The sequence below is a fragment of the Pinus tabuliformis genome, chromosome 7, assembly GCF_031772625.1.
Source record: "Pinus tabuliformis cultivar Carrire ecotype Pingquan chromosome 7, CPIR1, whole genome shotgun sequence".
NCBI classification, from domain to species: Eukaryota; Viridiplantae; Streptophyta; class Pinopsida; order Pinales; family Pinaceae; genus Pinus; species Pinus tabuliformis.
Genome location: NC_142293.1, coordinates 1,684,926,324 through 1,684,942,866, shown reverse-complemented (window position 1 = coordinate 1,684,942,866; position 16,543 = coordinate 1,684,926,324).

The following is a 16,543-nucleotide window of genomic DNA, read 5'->3' as shown; positions in this document are numbered from 1 at the left end:
CTCTCATCCCACTCAATTTCAAGTTCCAAAGCACCTACCTACCTTGCCCCATAGAACACCTTGCATCCTAACTTGATTTCCCAGACCTAAAGTTGCCTGCTCCATTTGATCTAGCAACAAAACCAACAAAAACCAAACAAAAATCCTAGAGCTACTATACCTAGTCTAAAATCCATATTTTAGCCATTCATCTTGATTGAGATTCTCAAGGAGAGAGCCCTCTCCTGACTTGGTAGGGCTAGCTACCAGGTTAAGCTTGGTTTGTGGTTATCTTAGGATTACCTCCCTTCAACCTAAGGTCAATCTAGGCTCTAACAGTCCCAAGAAACAAGAAGAGGAAGAGGACATGTCCCATGTTCCATATGCAAGTGCAGTCAGTAGCCTCATGTATGCAATGGTTTTTACTAGACCAGACATTACACATGCAGTGGGAGTATTGAGCAGGTTTATGTCAAAACTAGGAAAGGTGCATTAGACAATAGTGAAGCAGGTTTTCAGGTATTTGCATGCCACTAGTGATTATGGTTTGTGCTACCAAGGAAGACCAGGATTGGACAGAGTGTTTAGATATTTGTGGCTTTGTTGATGCAGACTAGACTGGAGATTTGGATCAAAGAAGATCTACAAGTAGGTATGTGTTTAACTTATTTGGAGGTGCAGTCAGTTGGATGAATAAGAAACAATCTATAGTGACACTATCAACTATAGAGGTAGAATACATGGTAGCCACTCATGAAAGCAAGGAAGCAGTTTGGTTACAGAGATTGTGTTCAACTATGGGGTTAGTACAGGGAGCTATAAGGATAGACTGTGACAGCCAAAGTGCAATTTTCTTGGCAAAGAACGTTGCATATCATTCAAAGACAAAGCACATTGATGTTTAGTATCTCTTTGTAATGGATATGATAGAAGACAAAAAGGTGTTGCTGGTAAAGGTGGACACTTTGAAGAATACTGCAGATGCATTGAAAAAATATGTGAGCTCTAAGAAGTTATCTTGGTGTAGAGAAACAATGGGCATTGCAGGGCTGGATAAATGACTAAGCTCTCTTGTGGCCCCCTGTGGAAAGAAAACAACAAGTGGGAGAATGTTGGGTTGTGTTATATTCTTTCCACGACTAGCCCAATTTATTAACCGAGGGGTTAGAAGGGGGTCGGAGCCCCCCTTCGTTGCATAGTGGGGGGGTCACAAGGGATTTGAGGGGTGCAGGTAACCCCACTCTATGGGGTCCAGGGTAGCGCCCTAGAAAATTTTGGTTTTGGACCCTATATTAGGTTGGGCGGACCTACCTATGGTTTTGTGCATGTTTTTCACATATGGTTTTGGACGCAATGGTTTTCAGTCCATGGTATTGGATGCTTCGGCATGTATAAATGTGCATTGTAAAATTGATAGGAATATAATGAAAAATCAAGTTGGTAGTCCCAGTTTGGGATCCAGGGGAAAATCTCTGTGTATATGTGTTTTATGTGTTATGCTCTCACATTATTTATTTTCCGTGTTTTAGAATTCGTATGCAGGTAATTTCTGTACAGGGTTAAAACCTACAATGGTTAGATTTCTACTATGGATTGAGAGATGGAGATCAAGGCCCTGGATCTAGTTTCATCCATCTAGGCTATGAGAATTTTTGTATTCATGATTATATAGCAAGTTTTATGTTTTATGGTTGCGTCCATCCTATATTTACCTTGACATGATGCATTTCCCTACTGATTCATCGAGTTATATTTACTCTGAGTATGGGAATGCCTACCTCAATGATTATTGTTATATTTCATTGTAATCCTTGATTTGTTGTTGCAGGTTTCCAACCATGATCTCTGATCCAATAATAGATATGATAAAGTACTTTAGTCCTCAAAATTTTTTGACTTTGCACTTTAGGGGGGAATTTGTTACACTTAAATTTTTCACCATGAAAAATGATCATCAAATTGGATCTATTTCCATCCATCGAAGTGTCATGAAGCACTCCCTTGCAAGTCAAAAACATATATGCCTTGAATAGAGTGAAAATTTTGGGAAACATGATCCATAAACCTACTTTTAGCCTCCTACGTAGTTTCGTAGCTAGTTTTTGCACATGTGCAATTACTAACATTGATCCCTGCATAGATGTGTGCTCTGTCTGCCACTAAAAAGTGCACAACATGAATCAATAAAAATTGAAAATAAAAAGTGATATCTAGAAGCATTGTTGGGCAAATCAGTCCCAATAGAAAGCCTTGAAATCATGTTTATTTTAGTCTAGCCTCATTTTTGATGGGGCTAAACCCCATTCCTCAAGGAGCCCTCATCCCTTTCTAGTGGATCTCATCCTTGGGCTAAGGATCTCAAACTAATTCGTTTTGGCCTATTAATCAAGCCATAGGTGGGGGAGTTGAAAGAGGATATTGAGAATAAGTTTATGCTAGAGAAATTAGGTTGGAGAGCTTATCATTCTTAGAGAGGATTGAGATAAATGGGAGGAGCTTCACAACATCAAGGCACATGTTTTGTATCTCTTTTATGTTTGTGAAATTAATACAAACAATAGTTTCTTCTCACTTCATTGTTTAATGGATTAATTGATGAATTTCATGGATGGTTTATGCTATTTCTATTTTTCCATTGGAATGATGTTTGTTACTAGTCTTCTTGATCACTAGTCTGAATTATTGAATCATTTATGTTTCATATGCCATTGATCCTTTGTTGTTTCCATGTGTGTAGGTCTGGTTTCAAGCATAGAGGAGTTGCATTGAAGCGTAAGGGGGGATCTTCATCAAGCATGTTGTAATAAGGTATGAATTTACTTTTCTCACCTTGTTATCTTATGATTCAAGAAAAGATATATTCAGGGAAGGAATTAGCATGATCGTTTGTTTATTACTAGGGTTCTTTGAAACCTAGGGAGATTTCTTGTGTCCACACTTGTAATTTTTCCTCACAACACTATGCTCAATGAGCTACCTTTGATGGGATATCTAGGGACCCTATTAAGCCCATGTTGGGAGAGGATTAGAAACCACCATTGGATTCATCCATTGATCAGGAGCAGATAGATGGATCGACAAATAGTACATTTGTAGGGCTTTCAGATAATGGCCCTCTTCAGGCATACATATATAGGAATTGCAACACAATTACGTCACTTTTTCCCAATAGAGAGAGAGGTAGAGTTATATAGACAGGTCTTATGTTTTGATCATGGAAGTGGGATGAGATGACATGAGTTGCACTGGGTGAAACACTTGCATGGTGGAGTTGTTACATGTACAGGTGTTCTTGGATTCGATCCTTCTCACAGGGTTGTATGGCGAGAGGTATTGAGATGGTACCCAATAGAGCAGGCTAGGTGTCTAGAGATATCCATGGCTGCAATTCAATAGGGGCCTTGGTTTACTAGAAGTGCTCCAAAGATAGACTATTATTGGGATCTAGGTGGAACCCTCCACCACCACATCTGTATTTTTTTGGGGGGATGGTAGTAGCTAGGTGTTGGATCTGATGACTAAGCACACACTTTCCTTTAGATCTCCATCAAAGTTTCATTCAACACTAGTGGTAGGTTGAAGTGCCAGGGGAGTAGGTAGAGTTAGTGACCTGTCATGGAATGTTGGTCATAAATGGGATTGTAAGGTGTAAAACGTAATGAGGAAGGATTTGGTTGGTGGAGGTGGCATTGACAAGCCACCAGATAGGGCCATGGGTGGAGATGGTGATTTTTCTCAGACATTTGTGGTACATGGATCATTGAGGAGCCACTCTATAGTGATATCACCACTGGCATATAGGGATATTTTTCCCTTATTTCTCTAGAGGAGGTTTGGGAGGGTAGGTCCAACCATTGAAGGTCAAGGACGTGAGGTGATAGAGATAACGATATCTACTAGATGTGGGATGTTGCACACTAACTCATCCTCAGATCGTGTCATTCTATGGTGTATAGAGTTATACAATGTTGAAAACCTCTTGAGTATGCCCATAGGAAATCACATACCATCACAGAGGAGCTAGTTGTTGACACTGTATGCCCTCTTCACGAGTAATAGGGCCCAAGGGGCTCACCTAAGGCTGTCGGATGTGACCCAAAGTACCATTGAAAGGAGAGGAGTTTCCCTGTTCAGTTAGATGGACGATGCATGAGTTGGCAAGTTTCGGAAGAGGGATGAGATGGTCCACCACATAGATAACATATGCTTTTCCCCCTAGTCCCCACTTGAGGATATCATTACTGGGGATCTGAGTGACACACTTGCGATAGGAAATTTTGAAGCATTTCAAGAGCATGCGGCACACAAGATGATGGAATTTTCTTACAAGAGGTCATGTAGGCTCTTAGCAGTTTTGGGCTACACCATTTGAATATTGGATGGTAGAATTTGTTGTGTGACCATGCAGAAGTAGGTATGTGGGGTGTACATCATATTTTTCCTTGATATATGGATCCTCTACTAGTATGGATCAAATACAAGGCACAAATGGATCCCAATAGTTGTCAGAACTATGTCATTGCAAATTTGGCTATGGGCTCCACGGGTTCAGTTGATGAGTGAATCACCCTACTTCGAGATGAGATCACAGAGAGTGATCTAGCTCATGCTCAAGTTAACACCTTAGAGGTAAGTAACACTTTATCCATGTGGTGAGGTAGGTGTTCCTTGTTGTTTCTTAGGCTCGTTGATAGCCGTGATGTGGGAGGTTCAAGCATTATTGAATTGTATTCATAGGTTTGGAATAGCTTCAATCATTACATGTATGGTGGCAGAGAGTTATAGAGGAGGAGGACCCAATATGAGCATGATGGACAACCAGTTATGATATGAGATTCGCATTATCAACATGGTAGTTTCCTTTGTTTGATTAACATGATATCTCAACATATAAAGGCTTGGAGTTTGAGCCACATTTAGGGGTACGAATATCATACAGGTCTTCCATTGGGTTTTAGCTGCACAAAGAGTATTTTCCCCCTAGAGATCCATTGATGATGTTAGCACTCCTCCGGATCTCTAAGGCTGAGGAAGAGTCCAACTGAGGTAACCATAGACCAATCTTTTGACTTAGTATCTAGCCCTACCAAGCCGAAGAGGGCTCTATCCAAAGGATCATAGCCAAGAGGGTTGGATAGATTAGGGTTCTTGGCTAGGTATACTAGCTTAGGGTTTGTTTGATTTAATTATATTGGGGTAGTCACTAGATGAGTGATTTAGGTTAGAGAGTTAACTATATCAAGGCAAAAGAGAATTAGAATTGCAGACATCTGAGGGGGTAAGGTAGGCAAGTTACTTTAACACTTTGTAATATAGTGATGAAATGGTTTAGACTGATGAGATGTTAAAAAGAGCATGAAAAATCATGAAATCTTTTTAAACTGAAGAAATAAAACAAATTATGATGATTTTCCCAAAACAAAGCACAGAAGGTGAATTCTTCTTATGACACCTTAAAAATCAAACATATTTAAAGTGAAATGAACCATGAAAGGTACAAAAGATTCACACATATGTAACTGAAGAGGAAACAATATCAAAATATCATGCAACAGGAATCCCACAAAAATCATTGCAACTCATCCAATATATCCCATGCCAAAGTCTAGAACATTAGTACAACATCTGTTAGGGTCCCACCCTAACCCCCTTATTTATGTAGTAGGATCGAGTCATAGTTATAGTTAAGTAAAGAGTCAATAAAGCCCATATTAATAATTGTAAGTGGTTAACCCGCAATTAATGACGGGACCACAGTTAGTTGCAAATGGGCCATGGTATTAGATAGATGGTATTAATCAGAACCATGGTATTGATCCATGGTATTGCATGTATGAGTCATATATAAAGGATAGAGACTCCCTGCGAGGAGCATCGTGTCTTATTTTGTAATCGAGCTCTTCTCTATTAGAGGTTGCCCCCTCGAAGAGGTAAGCGAACATTGCTTCTGAATAATAAAATACTTGCTCTTGTTTCTCACTATTCTATGTTCTGGGTATATTTCTTTGCATATTAGGTATTCTGGTAATCATCTTGCAAGTTAAGAGCATAAAAAGTGGTATCAAAGCACTTTCCAGGGCAGGTGGGATCTCCATTTCTTAGCAAATTTATTTTTGGCTAGAGACGTGTTCCGATGTCTAACCACAGGATCTGTCATTGAGCGCATAAACCTGTGGATTTGGGGAGGCATGCACGCAGGAAATACAAGAGGTGGTCACGCTTTTTTGGGTACCCCTTCAAGTAGTAGCGCATTAGACAAAACCGCGCACGGACTGTCTTCCAAGTACCATCTGGGTATATCGGAAGCCCCCTAGCTCCTTTGAAACCTCACCATAGATAAACCGTCGGCCATCTTTCTGCTACAGTACATTGAGAACAACACTCGGAGAGATTATTGCCTGTATGATAGGGTAGTCGGGTTGTACGGCTAAGGGTACGGTTGATCCTCCTTAGTTAGAGCCCTGAAACATTGAGTTGAGTACTACTATCAGACCCTCATGTATATTGCGATCTGTAGCACCTGACACTCCTCGAGACCATAGTTCCCTTTTCTATCTTGGGATCATGCATAATCTCTGCCAGATCAGATCTCGCAAGGGGGTTTGCAGCAGCAGCAGACATCAGTCCCGCAGTTCTGAGTTAGCAGACCAGCCTTTCCGATCTATTAGATCCATCAGATCCGCAGCAGCAATCTGTCCGCCGATCAGAGCTATCTGATCAGCCATTCAGATCTCTCAGATCCACCAGATCTTAGTAGTTATGTGGGGTTCCTATATCGGGGCGTGATTTTCACAGGACTTTTGGCAGCATTGACATTTTGAGGATTCGGCTAGTGCAATATTCCTAAGTGAGTAAAACTCCGTTAGGAGTTTTCAAAAAAAAAAAAATTGAGACCCCCCGGGGCGCTTATTGGTGATCTAGCCCATAAGAATCAGGACAACGAGCTGAGCAAGGTGGTACCATTCAATTGTTAGTGAAAAAAATTCGATTGGTCCCAACTTTCAAGTACATCGGATCGTTGCATGGTAGCAACTAGAGCTCAAGCTATGGCCAATGAGAAGATTGACAAACTTGAACAATCCTTGCAAGCCATCCAAGCTCAGCTTGACAAACTAACTGACGCACTCTCTATGGGCAAGGAGGAAGCCCGCGATGAGGCGTATATTGGCAATGGACATAGTGAGGGTGAGTCTAGCCACTCTCTTCACCTCTGGGGCACCCACAAACAATCCTGTCCGCGACCTCCCAAGCTGGATATGCAAAAATTTGATGGTTCTCACCCGGCCACATGGGTAGCACAAATGGAGCAGTATTTCAATCTAAATAACATCTTAGATAATGAGACTTAGCTTATGGTGGGGAGCATGTACTTGGACAATGAAAGATGGCAATGGTGGGAATGGCATCAACGTTGCAATGGAAGTTTTTTGACTTGGGCCACCTTCAAAAAAGCTCTTACAGAGCGCTTTGACCACGAATCTGCTTTTTTGGGTCGTCTCACTAAGCTCTGACAGACTGACACAGTGGATGAATATGTTATAGCCTTTGAAGCCTTAGCTTTCCGCACTAGGGATCTCCCAGATGCGTTCTACACAGAATGTTTTATCAGCGGTCTTAAAGAGGCCATACAAGCCCACGTCCGACTACACCACCCTCCCACATGGTCGAAGGCTTGCAAGGTAGCTCGTAACGTGGAACATGTGTTAGTAGCCCAGTCCATTCACCCAAATTTCACCTCCAAGGGTCGCCCCCCACAGGCTCACAGCACAACTCAAACACTTAAGGTTCAAAAGGTGTCACCTTTAGAAATGGCCGAAAGAAGAAAGCAGGGATTATGTTACTACTGTGATGAAAAATACTCCCCAGGTCATAAATGCAAGGAGTCCATTTTTTTTCAAATTGATGCCATTGATTACAGCTCATCGGAGGAAACCCCACCACTTGAGGAACCGAAGGAGGTAGAAGAGGACAACCAGAAGGACAATGTCCCTAACGAACCAGTGATTTCACTGCATGCTTTGGCAGGGATTTCTTCACCTCAAACTCTTAAAATCAAAGGTTTTATTAAACATTGCCCAGTAGTAGTATTGATTGATAGTGGAAGTACACATAATTTCATCCATCAAAAAGTCGCGGAAGCAGTGCATTGTTTTGTACGAGCAGTTTCTAACTTCCAAGTCCAAATTGCGGATGGGGGAACAATGAAATGTGAAGGCCGCTGTGAAAATGTTTAACTTCAAATGGGGGATTATCAGTTGAAGACCCACATGTTTTCCATACACATGGGAGGGTGCGACATTGTCCTTAGTGTTGAATGGCTTCGCACTCTTGGGCCAATCACAATGGATTTCCAGGAGTTATATATGAGCTTTAAGTAGAACAACTCCACACATACCGTCTTTGGACTCCAGGCGGGAGCTCCCTCTATCATCAACTCACATAGGATGGAAAAATTGCTAAAAAAAGGGCCATCATGGAGTTATAACTCAATTTAATGCCATCCAGGCCGTCGAACCCAATTCTCTGCCGATTCATCCTGAGATGCAACAGATTTTAAATAACCATCTGCCAGTCTTTGACAAGCCTTGTGAGCTTCCACCCTCAAGAGGGGAGCATGATCATAGCATCAGCTTGGTTCCAGGAACCCACCACCAAATGTGCACCCATATAGATATCTGTTCACCCAAAAGAATGAAATAGAAAAAATAATGAAGGAACTTTTGGAAGCAGGTGTCATTTGTCCCAGCAATAGTCCTTATTCATCACCGCTGGTCATGGTGCTCAAGAAAGATGGGGAATGGTGGATGTGTCCAAACTTCAGGGCCCTCAATAAGTTGATAGTCAAAGATAAATTTCCCATCCCGGTTGTTGATGATCTTCTGGATGAACTCAATGGGGCTCAATTCTTCACTAAGCTGGATCTTCGCTCAGGCTACCACCAAATTCGCATGAAGGAAATCGACATTCCAAAGACTGCTTTCAGAACTCATGAAGGCCATTATGAGTTCCTGGTCATGCCATTCGGTCTTTGTAATGCCCCATCTACTTTTCAGAGCCTTATGAACCACCTTCTCAAACCATATCTCAGGAAATTTTTTCCTTGTCTTCTTCGATGACATCCTCATCTATAGTTGCACTTGGGCCGCACATCTTTAGCATGTAGATCTCCTCTTGCAACTACTCCACAAGAATAAATTATTTGTTAAGATGCCCAAATGTTCTTTTGGCATGGAAGAAGTTGAGTATTTGGGCCACATTGTGGGGCGTGAAGGTGTCAAGGTGGACCCCAAAAAGATCCAAGCAATGCAGGATTGGCCTCAACCTAAGACCTTGAAGAGCCTGAGAGGATTTTTGGGTCTCACAGGCTATTATCACAAATATTTCCGCAATTGTGGTCTTATTGCGAAGCCCCTCACTCATATCCTTAAGAAAAATTCATTCTTCTGGAATGATGACACACAACAGGCATTTACAGCTCTCAAAAATGCCATGTGTTCCACTCCAGTCTTAGCACTACTTAATTTCACCAAATCTTTTGTCATTGAATGTGATGCTTCGGGTACGGGTATTGGGGCGGTCTTAATGCAGGAAGGTCGACCCTTGGCCTTCACAAGCCAACAAATAAGTGGGAATAATCTGGGACAATCTACCTATGAGAAGGAAATGATGGTCATCTTACATGCAGTAGATACCTGGCGACCTTACTTACTGGGGTGACGTTTCCAAATCCGCACAAACCATCACAGTCTTAAATATTTTTTGGAGCAACACCTATCCTCCCCACAACAAAATAAATGGCTCGCCAAAATGCTGGGATATGATTATGAGATCATTTACAAGAAAGGGCGCGAAAATAGTGTAGCAGATGCATTATCTCGCCAATTTGAGGAGGAAAGTACCCTGCTCGCAATTTCCCTTCCCATTCCAAAATGGATTGAAGAGGCTCGCAGGGAATGGTTTTCACATCCCTAGCTCTCCCAACTCATTACTCAATTGCAGGCGGATCCAAATTCCACCAAGGGCTACTCGTGGCAGGATGATATTCTTCGCTACAAGGACAGAGTTGTAATATCACCAAAATCCACCCTCAAAAGCCGCATTTTGGCAAAATTTCACTCATCCCCCATTGTAGGTCATTCAGGCTTTCAGAAGACATATGCTCGCACTAGAAGATCATTTTTTTGGAAAGGCATGAAAAAGGACATTCTTACTTTTGTAGCGGAATGTGATGTCTATCAATGCCACAAAGGGGAGACAGTCAAAGCACTAGGCACATTACAACCGTTGCCCATCCCGACATCTATATGGACGGAGGTTTCTATGGATTTCATTACAGGTCTTCCAAAGTCAGAAAACAAGTTAGTCATCATGGTGTTTGTGGACCGACTTTCTAAGTATGCTCATTTCTGCACCCTACCCCACCCATTTACACCAACTTTGGTCGCTCAATCTTTCATGGAACAGATCTTCAAATTGCATGGCATGCCAACTTCTATTGTGTCTGATCGTGACCACAGTTAGTTGCAAATAGGCCATGGTATTAGATAGATGGTATTAATAAGAACCATGGTATTGATCCATGGTATTGCATGTATGAGTCATATACAAAGGATAGAGACTCCCTGCGAGGAGCATCGTGTCTTATTTTGTAGTTGAGCTCTACTCTATTGGAGGTTGCCCCCTTGAAGAGTCGAGTGAACATTGCTTCTAAATAACAAAATACTTTCTCTTGTTTCTCACTATTCTATGTTTTGGGTATATTTCTTCGCATATTTGGTATTTTGGTAATCGTCTTGTAGGTTAAGAGCATAACAACATCCAATGGAGTACAACCTGTAGAATGGCTAAGAAATTACATGATATAGGCCTCAAACAAACTCATACTAGCCTCAGGGGTCAAATCCATGCGAGGACGAGTAGTTACAACAAAAACTGAACTGATAGCTAGAGTGTAGGGTGGTCAAAGTGACTCATCCCTAACTTAAGTAAACTAGTTCATTACATCTCATGGAGGCCATTTAACTAATGTACTTACCCTAGGTAATAGCAAAAAAATGATAATTACATCAATCATATGCATTAAAATAGTAAAATATTGATTTCCCATAGGTAAAAATCAAATTTGGAGAAGAACAGTGAAAAACTAGGCCAACTGTCAAACAAACAGCGTCATCTTTAGACCCACTTTTGCCTGCATTTGCGGTGTCCAAATTGAACCCAAGATAGCGCATTGGAAGCTTATCCAGTATAGTTTCAAAATATTCTTTTAGTTGTCAAAATAGACCTGATTTGACCTCCAAAACGTCATTCTCCGAAGATTCGTCAAACGCACAGCGCCTCGGCCAAAAATGAGGCAGAAACATGATTTTTTGCTTGTTTTTTGCCCTTTTCACCTACCAGTTTTGAAAAATAAGGCTGGAAACATGGTTTTATTAGATGTATTTGTCCTTATGCATCACATGGTTGTCTCCATTTCTTCAAAAATTTCCTCAAAAAAGGGGCGTTGTGTGTTTGACCATGTTGCTGATTTCTTGGAAAGTGCGTAGCGCAAGAAGGAAGTGAGAAGCGTCGACTTCAAATCGAATTTTGAGTGCCTTCACGAAATCAAAATTGAGCCCATGATAGATCATTGGAAATATATATCTCTTGGCTACACAATGGACCTATCAAGCACTGAACACGATCAAATATAGTCCCTCAAATATCAATTCTTCCAAGACTGGTCAAAAAATGCAGAATGAGGGTGCAAAAATGAAGTGTGATCTTTCCAAAAACTTTTGGAGGTCTTCCTCAACTCAAAGTTGAGCGCATGATATCTCATTGGAAATATAGTTCTATCTAGTTATCATATGAATCATTGATAAAGGCATTTGGACACTCCAGAAGTGCAGAAAACCTCTTGTAGCACCCGTAAGTTTTACATTTATCCAACACCATAACACCTGTGTAAAACATGAAGGACCATTTTGTTCCTTGGCCTATTATGGACAAACCCTCTCTCACTTTTGTACAATTCATCTCTATTTGGTTGAAAGCATACTTTGAAGAAAAACGGCCCTCTGTGTTGCAAATGATTTTGTCCCTTGAAATGACTTTTTTGAAAAAATGATGGAGACATGATGCTTATGAGTTGGAGTGGCCTGATACTTGCTGATATTACCTCCCTTATGCCTCCTCTACTTAAGTGTCTCTAATTCCATAGAAAACCCTAGCTCAATGGGAGAGGAAATTAGGTTCCAGTGTAGGCAAAACAGAGGATTTGCGAAATTTATAGGAATGAAGGGAAATAAAGGGGATAGGGGGATTCTAAATTCTTAGGAAAATTTTGGTAGGTAGGGAGGGATGTTAGGAAGTAGGGGAAATTGGAATTTCAAGGATTGAGTGAGGACAAGGGGTCCAAAATGGTAAAACACAGGCCTAGTCTAGAAAAGTGTAAAAAGCGTAGCAATAGGCCAGGGTTTCTAGAAAAATGATGATTTTGGGGGGTAGGAGTGATGGGAAGTGTTTAGGAAGGTATATTAAGGATAGGGGAAGGCGTAAGAGCATTAGGATACAAGTTTTGTTGATGATTTAACCATGGAGGTCATGAAACCAAGAAAAATGCCCTCAAAACCCTAGGAGAGGGAAATGAGAGTAATGGGCATGGGAAAAGGTCATGGGAGGTAGATAGAGTGTATGTGAGTGAGGTTTTTTATTTTACTAGGGCTACCATCAATGATTAACTTTTTGAATGAGGACTCAAGTGGAATGACAAAAATTTCTGAGCAAGACCCTAATATGAATATGAAAAGAGGAGTTTTGATCATTCATGGCATGACCCAAATACTGACACTAACAGATGACATGGGGCACTACACCAATATGGAAGGATGATTAGCACATGTGGTTCCTGGTGGCCATTGACACTACTCAATGGTAGGCAATAGGAATTGGGAGTCATGGGCTTCCAATCTGGCTATGGGGTCCAATGATCCATTAGGTTAGAGGACTACCTTGTCTTGGGAGGATCATGGGAATGGAAAAGATAAGATTGCATATTCCTTTCGATGATAGGTTAGGGATCATTAAGATGGTCAGTATGGGATAAGGAAGGACTTTATCACTATTTTTTTGACAAGAGACTAGAAGTGGATTGGTAGATTGTGTCCTTGGCAAGGTGCCCTAGAAAGATAAACCTCCATGCAATAGATTTTACCCTTATTGGATTTGTGGAAGAGGATTACCATAGTCGATGAATCTGTAGGAGCATGATAGGGTAACAATTATGACTAGATCGACCCAACATCCACTGTAGTGGCCAATCTAGCGTGCTAGATTAGACTAGATTTATTATCAACCAGGGTCAGTAAACTTCGAGGAATACGTTTACAGAAGGTTAAGATATGTTTCCTCTCACCTTAACACTCAGATCACCTAACTTATCTAACTATCCTAAGGATACAACGTATTGCTAGACTGAGATTTTAATCCCCTTACAAGGATGCTATGCACAAAAGCTCTGTTTAGTTAACACTTGAGCATTCATGAAAAATCAAAAGCACACTAAAGTTTAAGTGCATGAAAAACAGAGTCTATGGAGATGCTTCAAAATATAACGATGGATCAAATCTCTTACAAGATATGGTTCAATGATCTTAACGATGAAATCTTCAAGCTATCACCATAAATACCATTTGTGAGAATTTCTAATCAAATCGACAAAATCATAAACATGGAAATAACACTAAACACTATGTGTTCTATTCAAATTCAAAAACTGCTAAGGAAATGAAATTAATAGTATACCAATCCACGCAGGGCCTGTCCACGTTTCAATGGTACACTGAAGTAAACTCAAGCAACGAGAGTATTAACGCATAAACACTGCTAGAGTAAAACCGTAACTATATTCAAGTGCTGTAGATTGAAATCACATACAAGAGTTCTGTTCTCAAACGATGTACAGAGATAATAATCGTAACTGTAATTGTCCTTGAAAACAAAATAATACGAAGTCTTTATCTGCCCGTCCCTATCTGAATCGAATGTACATTCATTAAGCAGATGTTTCTACTTTTACAATGGAATGATTTTTGGTCATTTCTAATCTAAACCGGTTTCCAAAAAGAAAACAAAACGAAACCGGTTTGGGAAACCATGGATTTTACTGCCTTTGTAACCAAAAGGCTAGGGTTTGACCAGTGTGGACCACATAACCAGGAGCTTTTGATTTTCTGTAGAATTGATTTTTCACCATGCTTGTACATTCCAGGTTTCGTTCCTATCCATTGCTTTTGCTTGCCTATCATGCCACGTGCCAGGTGTTGGTTTGCACCTCAAGTCGAGCGGCAGACCAGCCTGAGCCGTTTCACATTCTACACCAACCCATAGAGGATTAAGTGTCCAACATTGCCCCCCTTAATCCAAAGGGGTATGTATGAGTCCAAGAAGAGAGTTGTAATACAAAATGTGCAAAAAACATGGCAGTACTAGGCTGAATGTGCTCTCTGAAATGTTGGTATAAAGGGCGATGGTTTAAGGATTACCACCAACACTGGAACGCTTAGTGCAATTCCCATAACTCTTCCAAGTCTGGCATGAAGCTCAAGTCTTCTGCTAGAGGAAGTGCTCTTGATATTTTGAAGAGGGAAACCTTCCACCATGAAAGGGGGGACTCACCCCGCATAAAAGGGAGAACCTCAACCTAAAAAGGGAGGTCTCAACTTATGATGGTTTAAGGATTACCAACAACTCTAGAATGCTTAATGCAATTCCTGGAACTCTTCTGAAACTGGAAAGAAGCTGAAGTCTTCTGCTAGAGGAAGTGTCCCCAATTCTTTGAAGAGGTATCACCAACTGAAGGCATGCTCAGGGGCATCTTTGTCTCTGTCTATAACTCTGAATCTGGTGTGGCAGGTTGTGGCTCAGGATCGCTTGATGTGGCTCTGAAGCTTGTAGATGACCATCATTTCCCCCCCCGTTAGATACAAGGCGAGAAGATGAAGAGATCTCAACTGCAAGATTTTTCAATGTTCGAGAACAAATCCTGTTGTATGAGTGAAATATTTTCTTGGCTGTTGAAGCCCATTGCCAAGAAGTGATCCATCCAAGATGAACCCTTGTTCTTGCAGGAGGTTTGTTTCTGAAGCATCTGTTTGAAGAATGGGTGGTTTTATGACAATGCTTACATGGATGAAGATCAAAACAATGATCTTTCATATGGCCAACTCAGTCACAGTGTTGGCATTTCACAATCTATTGTTGTGGAAGACGGGCAGAGTCTAGAACAGCTAAAGGTGAATTATCATGAAGGAATCCAACACTCTAAAACTGGATGGGCTTTGAGTAATTTGGAATATGAAAGGACACATCCTTGTCATATCCAAGACAAATTCTATGCTTGCTGCTGACAAGATCTTCCCAAGGTCTGATGATGGGCTTCAGAAGTGCAAACTAAACTTCTGCATTTGCATGTAACTTTGTTGCTTTATTGGGCACTAGATCTGAATCAACTTCAACAATATTGACTTGTTGCTTATGGGAGTCTGTGTCATTGTTCTGAATAGAAAAAGGTTCATAATGATGACTCCGTTGTTGTAACTCTACTCGCTGTAGCTGAGATTCAAGCTGCAAAAAGTCAATTTTCTCTGGTGCATTTTGTAGACAGACCTGAATGTTTGTGAGAGAAAATTTGCTGAATTTTAATGTATCATGAGTAGTAGACAATATCAGAGTTTTGAGGAACTCTAATACTTCATTGATTCTCGCCATTTTCATTGAATAAATAAGGTGAATTTCACAAATACAGATTCTTGATCTCAAGCCATATATAAATAAGCCAAGTCGAAAAGATATATAATCAGTTCAGAATCACAATTGAATATGATTGAACATATGAAATATGCAAGCCTTCAATGTATTCAAAGTAGCATATAGTAGTTCTAAGTTATGGAATTTCAACCACCCCCATTCAATTTTTAACAATACAATGCCAAAGAGATTGCCTTATTCAATGCTCAACGCTCAACATTCAAATGCTCATGCCAATGCACCAATAACCTAGGTAGTTCCAGGTTATTTAATAGCTGTATATTTCCTCTGTAATAAGGTTCACGAAATCATTGAATTCAAGTTTCAATTCTAACGCATATATCAACCTCAAAAAATAGATAATATATATATATACCGTCTTCAATTCAACACAAACAGTTCACATCAGGCTAGCAAAATATCAACTCACAGACAACATATATTGTATATAGATCTTGCTCTCAACACACCTCGGAAGCACGACCAAAGACACCAACTTTGAGGACCAACACTTTTCCACTGCAATCAACTATGATATTATGCACTGCAAGGCCAAGCTCGAACGCGTGAGGCAGCAATCCCAAGCTCTTATAATGCTCCTTTCACTTTCCTTCACAATGCTATTTATGTGTGCAATGTCTCTAACTTTGTTTCTTGCCTTCTCCCACGAGCCTCTTTTTTTTTAGAAATCTAACTACCAGACTTTCGCTCTGTGCTACTCTCAAGTATAAAGAAATCATTTCAATTGTAAATCTATTCCTTGTCTCTACCAATC